The following is a 19,435-nucleotide window of genomic DNA, read 5'->3' as shown; positions in this document are numbered from 1 at the left end:
CAGGAGTGTGATCCACTAAATGGAATCAAACTCCTGAACGACCCCTACGGAGGAGGGGAGCAGTAAAAATTCTGGGACTTCCGGTGTGAGGTTCCCAGGTCCCGATGAGGGGAGGCCCTGATATAGCCCTCTGGAGGCGGAGGTATACCGCAAAAGGTCCGGGTCAACCGGTGGGAGGTTTCCGGGTCCCGATGAGGGTCTGGGGCAGAGGCAGGGTGGAAAGAGCCTGATGAGAAGGCCTCCAAGAAGAGCCCCTGCAGCGCTTCGTTAGCGCCAAAAATCCAGCAGGCCTGCCAGGGTGCAGTGTCCCAACTGAGGAGCAGCAAGGCTGATTTACCTCCGCCGGGGGTGGGATCAGGCGGAAGTGGCCTACTTTTGTTGAAGGTGGGGCCCGAGGTTAGCTGCACTGATCTAGCTCCGTTGAAGTTAGGGTTTGCAAACGATAGCAGCGACGCCGATCTAACTCCGCTGGGGATGAGATCATGCGACAGAGATCACTGAAGGTGGGGTCAACTATTCTACTTTCTGTTTTATTCTCTGCCCTATTTGGAACTTACTTTGTGGATGAAGTACACTACAAGACTGATGATTTAAGGTAGTAGATATGAATGCATTACTCAGAATCATATATGACGATAAATTTAAATTTAGGCATGCAGCACGGTAACTGTCTCTTTCGGCCCATGAGCCCATGCCACCCAATTAACCTACAACCCCCCAGTACATTTTGAATGGTGGGAGGAAACCGGAGCCACTGGGAAAAACTCATGGAGAACATACAAACTCCTTACAGACACCGGGAGATTCGAACCCTGGTTACGGTTGCAGGTGTTATAACAGGTATGCTAACCGCTACACTAACTGTGCCATCCAAAATGCAATTTTGATTTAAAAAACACCAATGATCAAGAATAAATAATAAAATCCAAAGCTTTTAATTTATTCACTGATAGAATAAATGATATGAGTTACAATTCTAGGTTTCATCATGGAATTAAATTATAGAAATAAATAGTTTGTGTTGATCATAGATTTCTGCTGGCGTGACTACCTTCAGTGAAGCCCAATAGGTTGCCTTCAGCAATTGGCAGCTGGATAGGGAAACCATCAAGGTTTTGCTCCCAATAACCAATGCTTATAAGTGGATCTCAGGGAAGGTTCCTAAAGACTGCAAATGGACATACACCTTTCAATGCTACTGTTCATTTTTAGTTCTCAAAAATGTGTCTGCAAGATACATTTATCACCCATCTTTTGGAGTGGTTGGTTTGCAATCTTACATAATTATGAGTGGCTTACAGCTCAGATCAGAGGTTATAAGGGTTAAATATGTGGTACAGATTATATAATCACCCAAGAGAGAGGAGCTTGTTCACTAGATTTATGAACAAACTTTTTTGTGAACTCAAGACGCCCACTGTTCTTGAGGTCTAGCTAGGCAACGGCATTGACTGAGAAAAAAGGAAATAATTGAAAGCATTAACAAAAAGGACATTATAAATGTACACAAAAAATAATTTACGACTGTGTATCAGTTTTGATATGAAATGATTTAATATCCATGATGATGTTTGCAACCACACATTGCAACATTTATCAGCGTTTCCTCATGTACAAACTGTATATCCCATCAAAACACAAGTACACTTTTATTTCTCCAGTTGGACTGACTGATCAAACAAATTCCAATGTGACTGCAACAAACTACGACACAGCCACACCAAACTGCCATGAACTCTCACTTCATTGATTCAATCGAGTGTATCCTTCACTAAGAGTATAAGACGGGCTACACACTTTGAAGTTGGCGCTCAGCAGCACGTGGCTGCAGCGCCCCACTCCAATGGGCTGGCCAGTAGCAGCCAATCAGGTGGAGCTGGGGAAACAGCCACACCCAGGTATGAGAGGGGCTCACTGATTGGCCACTCCCCAGGTAGCACTAAATGACCAATCCCAGGAAGGGGATTGTAATGTCACCAGTTGGGTGGCATGATGACATCAGAGATGGGCTTCTGAGCTGCCAGCATAATAAATCAGTGTTGAATTCACTCCCATAGTGTGTGTCTCTTCTTTGAGCGTAACCTCTCCAACAGTAGCAGCTGCTACAATTTCAAACTATTTTAAATATTTAAAGCTACGAACAACGAACTAAATTATTTGACAAAAACGAAGACAAAATCCTAACCACTTTCTGTCAAACAAAAAGGACACTGTAGTTCAAAACATGACAGGTCTTCCAGCATTGCAAGACATGTGAAGGGCAAGTTGCTGGAAATTCTGAACAAAAATACTTCTACAGCAATACTATCAATATCCTGATGTTGTATCAATCCCACCAGTGCTGCTAGACTACCTATTCAAGATTCACAATCTAATTTAAAACTCGTGCTTTTAACAGTTCGAACCTAAGAGAAAGTAGTCATTTCTTAAAGCAAATATTCCTCATCCATCTCTGTGGAGGACATGGTGAAAATTATGCTATTTAAATTTGAAGATTCAATATAGGCTGAACAGGACTCCCAATGAAAATGTTCTGGTCCCAAGTGTGCAGTTCCATAAGTGAAGCCCTAGGGATCACACGCAAATCCTTAAGATATAATTAGCCTACATAATTCAAAAAATATTATTTTGAGGTTTGACACTGGAGGTTTTCCAATTATCAATCTTAAAAAAAAGCATAAATGTCCTTAGAAAATTAAAGTTTTTTTTTAAAGCCAGTCAGAAAAGCCTCGTTTTATTTCTTTGGGGGATGGGGTGAGGAGTCTGTTAGCATATACTGTGTTCCTTCTTACATTCTTTTTTCCCAAACCAGTATGAATCACTACTCCATCCTCTAGTAAAGAACAAAGTTGTGTATTTGTTCAACTTTCAGTCACTCCAGCAACAGCCTAGAATGGTATATTCAATTACGGAAAATGTAGAAGGCAGAATCTCTTTCCATTTTCACTCAGCTGCAATCCAGATAGAGATCCAGTTAACCATCATTAATTACCAAAATACAATTGTCATATTAAGGGGCAGCAAGGTTAATGTGCAGTTAGCAGTTTTAAATTTAATCATTTATAAAACGATAAACAGTTCCTGTGTATTTGTATAACTAACTAGCTCTTGTTCATTAAAGCCAGCTTATGACTGGTAGCTTCCTCTCAATAGAGTTCAAAGAAGATGAACCATGACAAGGTTAGGGGAATTGTAACAGAATTAAATAAGTTGGTAAAATTAAAAAAACAAAGTGCAGGGTAGGTAATGTGATGTGGAAACGAAAAGTGAAATCTGACAGTAACCATTAAAATCCAGAGCGACCACATCTGCAGTTCAAAGAAATTCAACTCAGAGTTGAAGGGATGGAGTGAGATTCATTTAAGGCAATGCATAAGACTAAAATGTTTCGCTTTTATTCCGATGTGACCCCCCCCCCCCCCACAATGTGACAGGTGTAAGAGTGGAGAAGTGTCATTAATACATATGTTCTGGACTTGTCCTAGACTAAAAAAATAAGAAAGAGGTTTTCCATACTTTGTCAAAATGTTTTAATATAGATTTAACACCAAATCCTTTGGTGGCCCTCTTCAGTACAATGGGAGGGAAAGGTTCTTCTTTGACTCTGGTTCCGAGTCATGCTATTTCTTTTGCCCGTCTTCTGGTGAGGTGAGCAATTTTATTTAAATTGGAGGATGCTGCCCCACCACTCATGATCAGTGGTTGTGTGACATCACGTCTTGTTTGAATATGGAAAAGATTCATTATTCGTTATTCAGTTATAATATTTCAGAAGTTATGGGGGTCATTTATAACCATCACTTCAATATAAGTAAATTGTCTGTCTTGCGTCTTCTCCACATTCTTTCTATTTACTTTTTTTCTACCTTCGTTTTTCTCTTAATCATAGATAACATATGGCAATGCTGTAAAGCAAGGGTTTTGAGTTTTTCTCTTTTACTATTTTCTTCTCTCTTTTTTGTGTTATTAGTTTTTTTTCCCCAAAAAATCATTAGAATGTGAATTATGGATATGATTCACAATTCATGTATGTTTTTGACATACTGAATGCCTTATTAAGTTTGTGCAACTATCCATATAATCTTATTAAATTTTTTGTGTACATTGTATACACTTTTTGTATGTTCTTTATTAATTAACCCTCTTTAAATTCCCTACCCCATTCCCATGCTGACATGTTTGTCCTCTGTATCATGTAGTGCCAGACTGAGACCTCTGGCAAATTGGAAGAACAACACCTCATCTGGACATCCTCCAACCTGATGGCATGAACATCAACTTCTTTGGTTACCATTAGCACCCCCACCCCCTCCACAAAACACCTTTTGTTTGTTGGTCTGTATTCTCCCCCCTCCCATTCTTCCTTTTTCACCAGTCTTAATATAGGTGCCTTCCTGCTTTTCACTCATACATTGAGGAAGGGCTCAGGCCAGAAATGTCAGTAATATACCTTTACCTTCTATGGATGCTATGAGAACTGTTGAGTTGCTACAGCCTTTCTCAGCACAACCAGAGAGTCTGCAGACTTTCATCTTTCACATCACTTAATCCTTGGTAATTTTACAATGGCTTCTACTCTCAGGGTACCAACCCAAAAAAGACCACCTTGTCCCAACTTATAGCTTTCGCTTGTTCAACTCTAATATGAACGTGAGCAGGCATTTTGCAACTTAACCCTGCATCAGGCAAAAATGCCTTGTGGAATTTAGTACATCTACTTGATCCCCTCTATCCATTCTGGTTTGGATTTCGTCAAAATATTCTAATAAATTTGTCAGATATAATTTCCCGTTCATGATGTCATGCTGACCTTGCTTGAATAATGATTTTCCAAATATGTTGATATTACTTCCTGAATAATTGATTCTAACATTTTTCCAATTATAAAAGTGTGAAACTAATCAGCCTATAGTTATCCATTTCTACTTCCCACTCTTTTTGAATTGGGACACAAGGAAGTTAGAATATGTGCAATGATTCACATAAAAAAATTAAAATGCCACATATAGATATGTTAAAAAAAGGAAAAGTTTAGCGAAATGAATGTGGGTCACTAATATAATGAGGGAGAAATAGTATCAGGAAATGAAGAAATAGCAGGAAAATTAAACAACTATTTGTCATCACAAAGTCAGAAAACTTCCAAGAAAACTGAAGTAGTATAGGTCTACAGTGAATAAAGAATACAAATAAATAATTAGTAAATATAAAAGTACCGGAGAAATTTATAGATCTAAAAAGCAATTCAGTAAAACCCCTGATATCAAGCACCTCTGGGGATTGGTAGATGCCAAATAAGTACATTTCCCGGTTGCTTGAGACTCACTCTTACAATGCCCAACTAATACACCTGCACTAACAATAAACAGTTCAAAAGACAAAAAAAAACAGAATGACTATACTGTACTTACACTAAACAAACTTCACTTTCATAAAAATATAGACCTTAAGCATTTAACTTTATTTTTAATCACATTCTTTGAAAACATTTTACCATCGCTGCATCTGCAGCTTCCTCCCCCCCCCCCCCCCCCCCATTAAGCCGTCTGAAAGACCAACAGCCATCTCACCCTCTCCCAAGGTTACAGATAAAGCCTCTGACCGGGGTGACTCTTACTAAGCAGGGATAAGGAGACACTTTAAGGGAGTCACCTCAATGGCGAGCAGCATCAACCAGCTCTTCACCCTGGATGACGTCATTGCTGTTTCACACAATGTTATTCAAAACAACTGCAATGAGCAAGGCTCGACCATGACACTCCGCTGGCTGAATATTTGCTCCCTATCTTCACCAAAGGTTTATGTGTTCCTTCAGAGAACATTTACTTTTACAATTTTAAACGTGTATTTTTACCTATTATTTTATTCTTATTTATTTTAATTTAATTTGCTCAATTTTTTTTGATAGTTTCTTGAGGCTGTCAGTTGTTTGATATCGTATTCAGGCAATCCTAACTTCTCTCAGCACCCGTCGGGCTTCAATCGTCTATCCTTGTCCAAAAATCAAGTTCAAGTCATGTACAGGTCGAGAACCCCTTATCCAGAATGCACGGGACCAGAAGTGTTTCGGATTTTGGAATAATTTGTTTTGGGTAATGTTAGGTCTGCTTTGTTCATGAATGAGTGAGACAAACACCAGACTGAGTCGAAATCAGGGTTCTTTGTTCTTTATTACCGGATTGTAACACTTGCGACTAACAATGTTAGTCGGAGAATGCATTCTGCCGTTATCAGCAAAATGGTGATTTTTTTATACCCTTGGATACATGCTTAGAACATCATCATATCATTACTTGTCCAATGACTAAAACTGTTGCTATCCTTTCCCTGCTAGCTTCCTGCCTCTCAATCCATCAATGTCTCTCTTATCTTGTAAGTACAAGGATGCATTCACATCTTGTTACAGCCCTGTACAGGGTAACTCCTTACACATTCCCATCTCATGATGTTTTACCTTACAGTAACTAAGCAGCACAGTAGCATCAGCAAATACCTGTATCATCTGTTAAACAACAAAAAACAATGGCAGGCTTTCAGTCTCCACCTGCAATGCTATGTGTTGATCAAAAGGTTACAGTACACTATATTTTAGTTTTTTTCAACATGATAATGTTGCTGGTCATGTTACACTCAAATATGGCATTTTCGGTGGAAAATAATTTCAGATTTCACAAGTAAATAATGTTTTGTACTTATCAAAAAAAACTTGATCTGTGCATACAAAAAAAGATATATGCAGCACCAAATACTAGAAATTCTGCTGGATGGCCAAAAAAAATTTGAGTTATGCACGTAGGTCTGGTGGTAACAAAATGGCGCCCACTTATGGCAGCATGCGGCGCTCAAAAAGTTTTGGATTTTTTAGCATTTCGGATAAGGGGTACTTGACCAGTACCAGCCTAACTTGCCAATATATTCCATTCTTTCATCATAGACATTGAAAATAAAGATGGTCTCCCCAACACAGACAGCAGCCATTGAAGAAAGCTGCATCGACTTAAACACCTTCATATTTGGCAATAAACACTGTTCTTGTTGGTAAATCTTCCATAACTGAACATGTATAATTCCCCAAGAAATACAAAGCAAGAATTACATTATCTTTTTAACTTACCATCAATTTGGGGTAAGATTCAAAACATAGCATCAGAGGTTGTGGTAAGGATAAACTGATCATTGTACAAATCTTTATTGCATCCAAATTCCTTTATACATACAACCTGAGGGGAGAGACCAGTCAATAGAGCCCAAATTCTCCACACCTCAGATATTATAGTTATCAACTTCCCTATAATTGTCCGATCCAGCGTAATTATTGTGTCAAAAATACAAAAGGAGAAAAAAATTAGTATTAGGAATATCCGTTTAAAAACAATGGGTCATAGTTGGGCGTGAAGCAGATATGTCACACTACTTTAGCATGTTGAGTGTCCCAGTCTGTTTGTACGAAACTTCTATGGAAGTACACACACTTTATGCGAAGCCTATATATTAAGTCCCCGGGTTAAGAATGTCCGACTTACAGACAACGCCTACTTACGAACGGACTACGCGCAGCTTCAGCAGTTCGTCGGCTAGAGGAAGGGGAACGTCATCCGCTATTTTAAGTTGGATCACTAGGTTGAATGTATAACTTCGCATTTGGATAAACTTTTCTCTTATTTATCCTTGTAACCATACAAATGCAGGTGATGCATCAAAGGAAAATGATCACAATTGAAAATAAAGTTGAAATAATAAAGTGAATGGAAAGAGGTGAAATGCCATCAGTCATTGGAAAAGCGTTAGCGTTAGGCTATAATCAGTCAATGATTGCAACAATTTTAAAGGATAAAGTGAGAATAATGGAGCATGTGAAAGGCCCTGCCCGGATGAAAGCTACAATTATTATTAAGCCACCCAGTTGTTGGTTCAATCGTTTCAAGGTGAGAGCAAATTTACATTAAAGTGAAAGGTGAAGCAGCAAATGCCGAGGTAAGTGTTGCGAGTGATTTTCCTGAAATGTTGAAAAAAAATTATTGAGGAGCAAGGTCATTTGCCAGACCAAATATTTAATGTAGACAAGACTAGCTTATTTTGGAAAAAAATGCCTAAAAGGACCTACATTTCGCAAGAGGAAAAAAGTGCACCAAGGAATAAGGCATCGAAGGATAGGCTAAGTGTTTGACGAAAGGGTCAGCTGAAGCCTTTTGTCTTATTGAAGCAGGGATGGCAGAGTTTGAGCAGCAAGATCCTAATACAGAGAGGTTCACCAAAGTTTACTGTACAGTTACCGAGGGCCTCAGCTACAACAAGGCAATTTATGATGAGGAAAAAGAAAGCTCTGTAAAAACCTCCTTAATGTCTACTTAAAGAAATTGACTCCAGTAGTTTTATATGTATAGCATAGAAAGGTAAAATGTACCCTATAAACCAAGACAAACATTTGACTAACTGACGCTAAATAAGAACCATTTGTATCTGTTCCGACTTATCCACAAATTAGACTTAGGAACGGATCTGGTTCGTAAACCGGGGACTGCCTGTACATTGTTTTATTGTTGGAAATTGGAAACTAATTTGTCTGTAATATGACAAAACTGAAGTTGCTTACAACCAGTACCTTGCCTCAGTTATAAAGGTCAAACATCTTAGCTAAATCAAGGCCAACATTCCAAATGCCTTCTTCACCACACCATCTACCTGAGTATCAGCCTTGAGGGTACTATTTACCATAACTCCTAAATCCCTTTGTTGCTCTGCACTCCTCAATTGTCTACCATTCAATGTATATGACCTATTTAAATTTGCCTTTCCAAAATGTAGCACCTCACATTTATCTGTATTAAATTCCATCAGCCATTTCTCAGTCCACACCTCCAGCCTTCCTAAATCACCTTTTAATCTACGGTAATCTACCTCACTGTCCACAACACCACCAATCTTTGTGTCATCCACAAACTTGCTTATCCAATTCTCCACCCCTACATCCAGATCGTTAATATATATAACAAATAATAGTGGACCCAGGACCGAACCCTGAGGAACTCCACTAGTCACCGGCCTCCAATTGGACAAACAATCTTCTACCACTACTCTCTGACACCTCCCATCCAACCACTGCTGAATCCATTTCACTACCTCTTTATTTATACCTAATGCCTCCACCTTTTTTCCTAACCTCCTGTGGGGAACTTTGTCAAAAGCTTTACTAAAGTCCAAATAGACAACATCCACAGCTTTCCCTTCATCAATCTTTTTTGTAACCCCCTCGAAGAACTCAATCAGGTTTGTCAAGCATGATCTACCCCTGACAAAACCATGCTGATTACTCCCTATCAATCCCTGTACTTTCCATCAACTTACCCACCACAGACGTCAGACTTACAGGCCTTTAATTCCCAGGTTTGCATTTGGACCCTTTCTTAAACAGAGGAACCACATGTGCCACCCTCCAATCCTTTGGCACCACCCCTGTGGCCAGTGACATCCTAAATATCTCTGTTAATGGCCCCACTAACTGTCCACTAGCCTCCCTGAGTGTCCTAGGGAATATTTTGTCCGGTCCGGGAGATTTATCCACCTTTATCTTTTTTAACACAGCCATCACTACCTACTCGGTTATCCTTATATGCTTCATGACCTCCCCACTATTTTTCTTTACTTCAACTGCTTCAACATTTTTTTCCCTAGTGAATACCGAGGCAAAGAAATCATTCAAAATTTCCCCCATTTCCTCAGACTTCTCACTCAGCCTACCCTCGCTATCTACAAGGGGTCCAATTTTATCTCTCACTAATCTTTTACTTTTAATGTACTTATAGAAACCCTTTGGATTTATTTTTACTCTGTCAGCCAAAGCCTCTTCAAGCCTTTTTTTGGCCTTTCTAATTTATTTCTTAAGATTCCTTCTACACTCCTTGTAGTCCTCCTTCAACTTCTCAGCTCCCTGCTCTTTATACCTCTTGTACACCTCCCTTTTTCTCCTAATCAAATTTCCAATATTCCTCGAAAACCAAGCCTCCCTATGACTTCCAGCCTTTCCTTTGATCCACACTGGGACATAACTACTCTGTACCCTCAAAATTTCTTTTTTGAATATCCTCCATTTTTCATTAACATCCTTACCTGAAAATATCCTGTCCCACTCAATACTCCCCAAATCCCTTCTTATTCCTTCGAAATTTACTCTTTTCCAATCCAGAACCTCAACTTTAGGCCTCTCCTTGCTCTTCCCTAAAATTACCCTAAAACTAACAGAATTATGATCACTAGACCCAATTGGTTCTCCAACATTAATGTCCGCTACCTGACCTAGCTCGTTCCCTAACAGGAGATCCAGTATTACACCATCCCGAGTCGGTTCTTCTACTAACTGATTTAGAAAACAATCCTGAACACATTTAACGAACTCCAGCCCATCCAGCCCTCTAACTGTATGGGTATCCCAATCAACTCCACCCCTCAATTCCACCCAAACAGCCTCACTGGTCGATCCCTCCATATCATCCTGCCACCTCATGGCAGTAATGTCCTCCTTAACAAGCAGAGCAACTCCTCCTCCTTTTTTACCCCCTGATCTATCACATCTAAAACAAATGTATCCTGGAATATTAAGTTGCCAGTCCTGCCCCTCCTGTAGCCAGGTCTCACTAATTGCCACAATATCCTTAACACAATTAAAAGGGTTGTTAGTTCGTAACAGTTACGACATAGACCAGCAACAATAGGAATTCACCAAGACAATGGTATTTTAAAAACAATAATTTTTATTACAAGTACGTAATCTTTTATCCAAAATTCATTGAGTGCACTGTGATTCTAGTGGCCACAATTGGTGACCCTGACAAGTCCAAAAACATATCTTTAGACAAACATGGACTCTGCAGCCAGTGCTGTGAAGCTACCATCTTTCTGGACAGCTGAACCTGAGCTGTGGTTCCAACATGCTGAAGCACAATTTCACCTTCGCAAAGTCGAGTTGGACACCGCTCATTATTACCTTCTTGTCAGTGCCCTGGACCAGGCCGTTGCTAAAGAGGGTCACAGACTTCCAACGGGATGCACTACATACCGCCATGTATGACACTTTACATGCATATGGTATGTCCCGTAGGGAAAGGGCAGCCAAACTACTACATTTCAATGGGTTGGGAGACCGTGCCCCTTAAGAACTAATGGATGAAATGCTGTTCCTGGCAGCTGGCGAAAGGCCCAATATGTTATTCAAGCTGCTCTTTTTAGAGCGAATGCCAGATGATATTAGGCTCTTGTTATCCAAGTGTTCATTTGAAGACCAAGGGCTGTAGTGGCAGAGGCAGACATTCTATCGCTGGCTAAAAAGCACAGCAAGGAAAGACAAGTCTGCACAAGCAACCCCTCTGATATTGACCCCATGTCACACTCTAGTGCTCTTAGCACATCACTCCCAACAAGCAGGCAAAGACCTAAGACAAGCAAGCAGCTTTTGGACACCTCGTCTTGGTGTTATTACCACAGACGTTGTGGACTAAATGCCTGCAATGCCTTCCACCCTGCCCGGTTGCAGGAAACGCCCAGGCCAACTGCCAGTAAGGGCTGCAGCGGTGGGCAAGAAACCTGAAAGTCTACTATACGTATGTATGGGACAAGTTGACCCAGCAAAAATTTCTGGTGGACACAGGTTCAGAAGTTGGTGTATTTCCACCTACCAGTTTTGACATACACCATCTTACCCTGCAATTAAAAGCAGTTAACAGTTCCAACATTCTGACCTTTGGCACCCGGATGATGAATGCCAAGTTTGAGAATCATCTCTATACTTGGCCATTATAGCAGCAGTATCCCAACCTTTGCTTGGTGCAGATTTTCTTTGGGCTCATTCATTCCTCGTCGACTTAAAATGGTGTCGGCTAAAAGATGGAACTACTTTTCAGACTATACCTCTGGCAGACATCTATAACCCTGCTCTGCACCTTTAAACATTAGGTAAACCAATAGATGAATTCTACAAGCTGTTAGAAGATTTCCCTGACATTACTTCTCTACAATTTTCTACCTCCAATGCAAAGCACAGTGTTAATCTTCACATACTAAGGACCCTCCTATCCATGCTAAAGCGTGCCACTTGCCTCAGAGAAGCGGCGCTTAGCTAAGGAAGAGTATGCAAAGATGGAGGAACTAGGCATAATTCATAGGTCCAACAGTCCCTGGGCATCTCCATTACATATGGTACAAAAACGCAATGGCAATCTTGTGGAGATTACAGGCAGCTTAACAACCCCACCATCCCAGATCGTTATCTGATACCTCATATTCAGGATTTCTCGGCTAATTTGCATCAAGCGAAAATCTTCTCCAAAAAAGACTCATTGCATGGCTATCACCAAGTACCAGTATGCCAGAAGACATTCCAAAAACAGCAATAATTACCCCGTTTGGATTATTGGGATTTTTACAAATGCCATTCGGGTTAAAGAATGCCACTCAATCATTCCAACAGGTGATGGATGCTTTAGGACATGGTATGACCAATGTCTTTATTTACTTCAACGACATTTTAGTGACCATTGGGATTAAGGAAGAACATTTGGAACATCTTTGTACACTTTTTATTTGTCTTCAAAAGTTTGGACTGACCACCAATCCAGATAAATGCATTTTTGGACAAGAAATGATTGCATTCAGTGTGGTCTTGTGAAAAAGTGAAAGTTTGGAATGAACTGAGTTTATTATTACGGCAAATTATGAAGATAAAGATACCAAAGGATCCAAAAATATTTTTATTTGGAAATATTTATGAAAATGATACAAAATTGAAATTGGACAAATACCAAGAAAAACTTTTAAGTATTGCAATAGCAACTGCAAAGAAATGTATAGTGATATCATGGAAAGATAATAGAGAAATGTTATTACATAATTGATTTCTTTGGGCATAGGATTACTCAGGAAGGCATGATTTCGCTGCCATCCAGAGTTGAGGCCATTACCAAGTACTCAGGATCTGCTACATTTAAAAGCCTTCAGGAATTCTTGGGAATGGTCATTTTTTTTACCGTTGGTTTCATCTGGGAGCAGCTCATGAAGCCTCTTTTCGATTTATTGTCCTGAAGCGCCAGAACCATCCATTGGACTGAAGAGGGAAACCATGTCTCCTTGAAGACGAAAAATTTGCTGGGTCATGCTGCTATGCTCAGCTACCCAGTTTTAAATGCAGCCACCGTCCTTTCTACAGATGCTTCCAGTATGACTGTAGGAGGTGCACTTCATCAACATGTCAACGGGCAATGGAAACCATTAGCGTTCTTCAGCCACCATCTTCATGAAGCAGAGAAGAAATACAGTGCTTTTGATAAGGAGCTTTTAGCCATCTTGTCTTTTCAAAACCTATTTTATTTGGAGGGCAGAGATTTTACCAACCACAAGCCCTTATTTTCCAAGGTTACAGAGCCCTGGTCAGCTCGACAACAAATACAATTATCATTCATTTCAGAATTCTCACAAAAATACTATATATATATATATATATATATATCCGGAAAAGACAATGTAGTGGCTGATGTACTTTCCACTCTGCTCCACTTGAGGTTTCTTCTGTAGATCAAGGTATTAACTACACAGCTTTGGCCGCGGCTCAAGAATATAACCATGAGATGTATGCTTATCAAAATGCTATCATGAACCTGCAATTGAAACATGTCCAGTTTGGAGTTAATGGCAAACTATTCCTCTGTGATATATCAATAGGACACCCACGCCCAGTAGTTCCAGCATTATGGAAACGTCGAGTATCCAAGCATGGTCTCTCACATCCATCGATTAGATCGATTGTTCGTATAGTTTTGGACAGGTTCGTGTGGTACGGTCTTAAAAAAAGACGCAACACAAATGGCGAGGTCCTGCATTGCCTACAAAAAGCAAACGTTCAGCAGCATACTAAAGGCACCACTGCAGTGCAGTCTAGCATCCCTCAGAAACCCACAGCACCTGGGGTTCCCATGCAGTCTCCCTTCCAAGTTCTGACCAGTCCTGAGCCTGCTTAGTTTCTGAGATCAGACCAGTTGCCACAGAACCTCACATGTAGGCATTAGGCAGAGCACTCAAGAACCATCATGATATTCTGAAATGTTTAGCAACTTTCCCCAAAAGAATTTAATCAGATTTGGGACTTGCTATTTACAGTACATCAAATATGAAAATTACATAGAGTAAAAGTAAACAAAATAGCAAATGAAACTGCAGAATATACCAGTAATTCCTCTTTGGATCAGGTTTCAGGGTAACCTGAACAAAAGTAGAGGTGCCTTTGGGACTGTGTTCTGCTCCCCGTCCCTCCCCCACCCCCGACCATTTTGTTAAAGCACTGCCGATATTCGTTCACATCTTGATGAATGGCTCAAATTCAAGACATTGGATATGTATGTGTAATTTTGCCTCAAAGTATAGTTTGTCCTGCTGGGTTTATCCAGCATTGTATTTTTACTTGGATAGCTATAAACCTGGTCATATGCACTGAAGACAAAACAAATTCAAAAATTAGTCTGAAACCCAGCACTACCTCAATCTAGATACCACTTTCTATTAGAGTGTGTATTGGGAAGGGTCGTGGCTGTTGGAGGACACAATCAAGGTTTGGTCCCGCCCCACCCATTAGTGCACACCTTGCCGTTGGTCCCATGTAAATTATCTGGATTGGACTCTCCAGCCTGCCTGTACTTGGCCTTGGGCCATTGACTGTTGTAATTGGATTACCCTCCTGGCACTGAGCCATTGTTCTCTGCTAATGCCTAGGCTGGACCCTCCAGCACTATAAAAGTGCCATGGGTTCTTTATTCTCCCTCTTTTGCCATCTTTGAGAGACCACCCTACCCTGCTTCACTCCAAGCTGAGGAATGTGGAACGGTGCTGGAGAAACTGTTGGTGAGCTTTGCACTAAATCAGGTTGGGAGCATTTGATTATTGTTCCTAAATAACATAGAGCTGTGCCTCCACAGAGTTAAAGGGCGGTAGGCATTGACTTTTCCCTTGATTGTTTGTGTATATGCAGTTTGTTCCCACATTTGTTATTAGTTGCCTGCGTGTGTTTAATCACTTACTGACTATTTCCCCACGAACGCTAATAAATTGTTCGCAGTTTCACTGCCACTACCTTTTTCCCCACAGCTGCTGTAAATTGCATGTGTGTATATGCGTGTGCTACAACTGTTACAATTCTCCCACGTTTTTCCTTCAGTAAATAAAATCCTTTGCTACCAAAACTGTGTGTCCAAAGTCCTTGCTTTTAAGACCCATCAAACCTGTTTCCTCATCTACAATAGAGTGCCTCTACTTCCTCAGCAGACAGCAGAAACCCTAGCAAATTTCTACAGATGTGTGAACTTCAATTAGTGAGGATTGGTAAGAACATCTCCTCCATCAATACTAGAGCACCATCGGGCTACATTCTTAACCCGCTGTTCTACTCTCTTTACACCTGTAGAAAGGAGGCTGCTTTGGCGGGCAGCAGCCTCCTTTGAAGAAGACCGCAGAGCCCACCTCACTGACAAAAGGCAAAGGAGGAAAAACCCAACACCCAACCCCAACCAACCAATTTTCCCTTGCAACCGCTGCAATCGTGTCTGCCTGTCCCGCATCGGACTGGTCAGCCACAAACGAGTCTGCAGCTGACGTGGACTTTTTACCCCCTCCATAAATCTTCGTCCGCGAAGCCAAGCCAAAGAAAGAAGACACCTGTAGAACAACAACAACAAATCTGCCAACGATACCACTGTAGTGGGTTGGATAAAGAAAGGTGATGAATCAGCATACAGGAGGAAGATTGAAAACTTGGCTGAATGGAGCACCAACAACAACCTTGCACTCAATGTCACCAAAAGTTAGGAAGGGAAAGCCAGGGGAAAACAATCATTGGGGGAAAACCAGAAGTGGAGAGGATGAGCAATTTTAAGTTCTAGGAAGTCACTATCTTGGAGGATCTTTCCTGGATCCGACACACTAATAGCATCATGAAAAAAGGATGTGAACACCTCTATTTCCTCAGGAATTTGCAGAAGTTTGGTATGACCTCGGAAACCTTGGCAAACATCTACAGACATGTGGTGGAAAGTGTGCTGACCAGCTGCATCATGGAACATCAATACCCCTGAGGTGTAAAGCCCTCCAAAAGATAGTAGACACAGCCCAAGACATCACAAGCAAAACCATCCCCACTATCGAGAACATCTACAGAAAGCAACGTTGTCGGTGAGCAGCAGCGATCATCAAGCATCCAGCACATGCTCTGTTCTCACTGCTGTTATCGGAAAAGACTCACACCACCAGGTTCAGGAACAGCTGCTACCCCTCCACCATCAACCACAAACTCAATCTAGGACTCATTTAAGGACTCTTAATTGTGCACTTTTTTTTTATTTTCTCTGTTCTGCACAATTTGTTTACTTGTATATGCTGTGTATAGTTTTTTTTGCACTACCAATAATTCTACCTCACCTTCAGAAAATTGTACTCTGACAATAAATCTGATCTAGCATTTCCTGTACCAGATTCTCATCACCATGGACAAGAGGAATAACTACAATAACACAGTTCTGAGACAAAGCCATTGGCCAGAGACATTAACTTTCTTCTCTTCTCCATCGTCGCATTTGCAGTTAAATTTTCTGGGAAGTTGCTATAAAGTCACATTCAAAATGCCAATAAATTTCATGACCCAGACACTAAGCATCATGATTGTTATCTTCTCATTCAGAAAATAATTTGCAAAATGCCTTCTCAGGACTAGGACATCAACACATTAGTTATGAGGACATTTTTTCTTTGCATTTTCTGTTTCTATTTTAGATTTCCAGTAACTGGAGTTTTTTTTTCATGGATGTTTAACAATCAAGACCAAAAATAAGACAAAGGGAATCACCTCCAAGAGTAAAAGACAATTCTCAAACACAAATCTCATGAAAGAATCAAAACCAATCAATAAGGCTATTCCGACTGTCAGCACCAACTGTCTCTTCAAAATCTTCCAAATCAATTGGCACACTGAATGGATCAATGTTTTATTTAGCTAATATCCCTATCATTGAAACTCTAATTATACATTAATAGATGTTGATGTAGAGGCCACATCATTCAGATGCCTCAAAATAGACTCCCGAAACACACTTTACACTAAGCACTGTTAGGTCAAGAGATTACCAGATGCACAGAGGAAGCAGTACAAGGATCTTCTCAAAACATTAACACCCTCAAGGATTCATGGAATCCCTGGATCTTCTCAAAACATCTTTGAGCATTAACATCCTCAAGGATTCATGGAATCCTTGGATCTTCTCCAAACAGCTTTGAGCATTAACACCCTCAAGGATTCATGGAATCCCTGCATCTTCTCCAAACAGCTTTGAGCATCAGCACCCTCGAGGATTCATGGAATCCCTGGATCTTCTCAAAACAGCTTTGAGCATCAACACCCTCAAGGATTCATGGAATCCATGGATCTTCTCCAAACAGCTTTGAGCATTAACACCCTCAAGGATTCATGGAATCCCTGCATCTTCTCCAAACAGCTTTGAGCATCAGCACCCTCGAGGATTCATGGAATCCCTGGATCTTCTCCAAACAGCTTTGAGCATCAACACCCTCGAGGATTCATGGAATCCATGGATCTTCTCCAAACAGCTTTGAGCATCAACACCCTCGAGGATTCATGGAATCCCTGGATCTTCTCCAAACAGCTTTGAGCATCAACACCCTCAAGGATTCATGGAATCCCTGGATCTTCTCCAAACAACTTTGAGTATCAACACCCTCAAGGTTTCATGGAATCCCTCGATCTTCTCCAAACACCTTTGAGCATCAGCACCCTCAAGGTTTCATGGAATCCCTGGATCTTCTCCAAACACCTTTGAGCATCAGCACCCTCAAGGATTCATGGAATCCCTGGATCTTCTCCAAACACCTTTGAGCATCAGCTCCCTCAAGGATTCATGGAATCCCTGGATCTTCTCCAAACAGCTTTGAGCATCAGCACCCTCAAGGATTCATGGAATCCCTGGATCTTCTCAAAACAGCTTTGAGCATCAACACCCTCAAGGATTCATGGAATCCATGGATCTTCTCCAAACAGCTTTGAGCATCAACACCCTCGAGGATTCATGGAATCCATGGATCTTCTCCAAACAGCTTTGAGCATCAACACCCTCGAGGATTCATGGAATCCCTGGATCTTCTCCAAACAGCTTTGAGCATCAGCACCCTCAAGGATTCATGGAATCCCTGGATCTTCTCCAAACACCTTTGAGCATCAGCACCCTCAAGGATTCATGGAATCCCTGGATCTTCTCCAAACACCTTTGAGCATCAGCACCCTCAAGGATTCATGGAATCCCTGGATCTTCTCCAAACAGCTTTGAGCATCAGCACCCTCAAGGATTCATGGAATCCCTGGATCTTCTCCAAACACCTTTGAGCATCAGCACCCTCAAGGATTCATGGAATCCCTGGATCTTCTCCAAACACCTTTGAGCATCAGCACCCTCAAGGATTCATGGAATCCCTGGATCTTCTCCAAACAGCTTTGAGCATCAGCACCCTCAAGGATTCATGGAATCCCTGGATCTTCTCCAAACAGCTTTGAGCATCAGCACCCTCAAGGATTCATGGAATCCCTGGATCTTCTCCAAACAGCTTTGAGCATCAACACCCTCGAGGATTCATGGAATCCATGGATCTTCTCCAAACAGCTTTGAGCATCAACACCCTCGAGGATTCATGGAATCCCTGGATCTTCTCCAAACAGCTTTGAGCATCAGCACCCTCAAGGATTCATGGAATCCCTGGATCTTCTCCAAACACCTTTGAGCATCAGCACCCTCAAGGATTCATGGAATCCCTGGATCTTCTCCAAACACCTTTGAGCATCAGCTCTCTCAAGGATTCATGGAATCCCTGGATCTTCTCCAAACAGCTTTGAGCATCAGCACCCTCAAGGATTCATGGAATCCCTGGATCTTCTCCAAACACCTTTGAGCATCAGCACCCTCAAGGATTCATGGAATCCCTGGATCTTCTCCAAACACCTTTGAGCATCAGCACCCTCAAGGATTCATGGAATCCCTGGATCTTCTCCAAACACCTTTGAGCATCAGCACCCTCAAGGATTCATGGAATCCCTGGATCTTCTCCAAACAGCAGGAGCCTAAAACAATCACCACCCCGCTGAGCGCCTGCCCATCGAGCCCTTCCCGCCTCCACCGGATGCCGGGGCTGAAAACAAGTCATTGTGGTCTTAATAAATAGAACTAATCGACTTGGGAGCAAACCCTCATCGATGGAGCTGCAGGAAGTGCAACGATTCGGGTTCTGTTGATGCCACTGGCTTCAAGGCGCAGGCAATAGGAAACAGTGCAGCGGATGAACGAGCAGGAACTGCCGGACACGATCCGCTCCCCACCACGACCTGCAGCCGCTGACTGCACCATTT

General features: G+C 41.3%; 1 protein-coding gene across 6 annotated transcripts in view; it reads right to left on the bottom strand.

Moving 5' to 3' along the window:
- LOC138739556 (inositol polyphosphate-4-phosphatase type I A) overlaps positions 1-19,435 on the bottom strand; it is a 239,744-nt gene that overhangs the window by 220,001 nt on the left and 308 nt on the right. The window lies entirely within an intron of this gene.

Source organism: Narcine bancroftii, chromosome 7 (assembly GCF_036971445.1).
Source record: "Narcine bancroftii isolate sNarBan1 chromosome 7, sNarBan1.hap1, whole genome shotgun sequence".
In the NCBI taxonomy this organism is placed as follows: domain Eukaryota; kingdom Metazoa; phylum Chordata; class Chondrichthyes; order Torpediniformes; family Narcinidae; genus Narcine; species Narcine bancroftii.
This window is presented reverse-complemented; position numbering and strand designations above follow the sequence as displayed.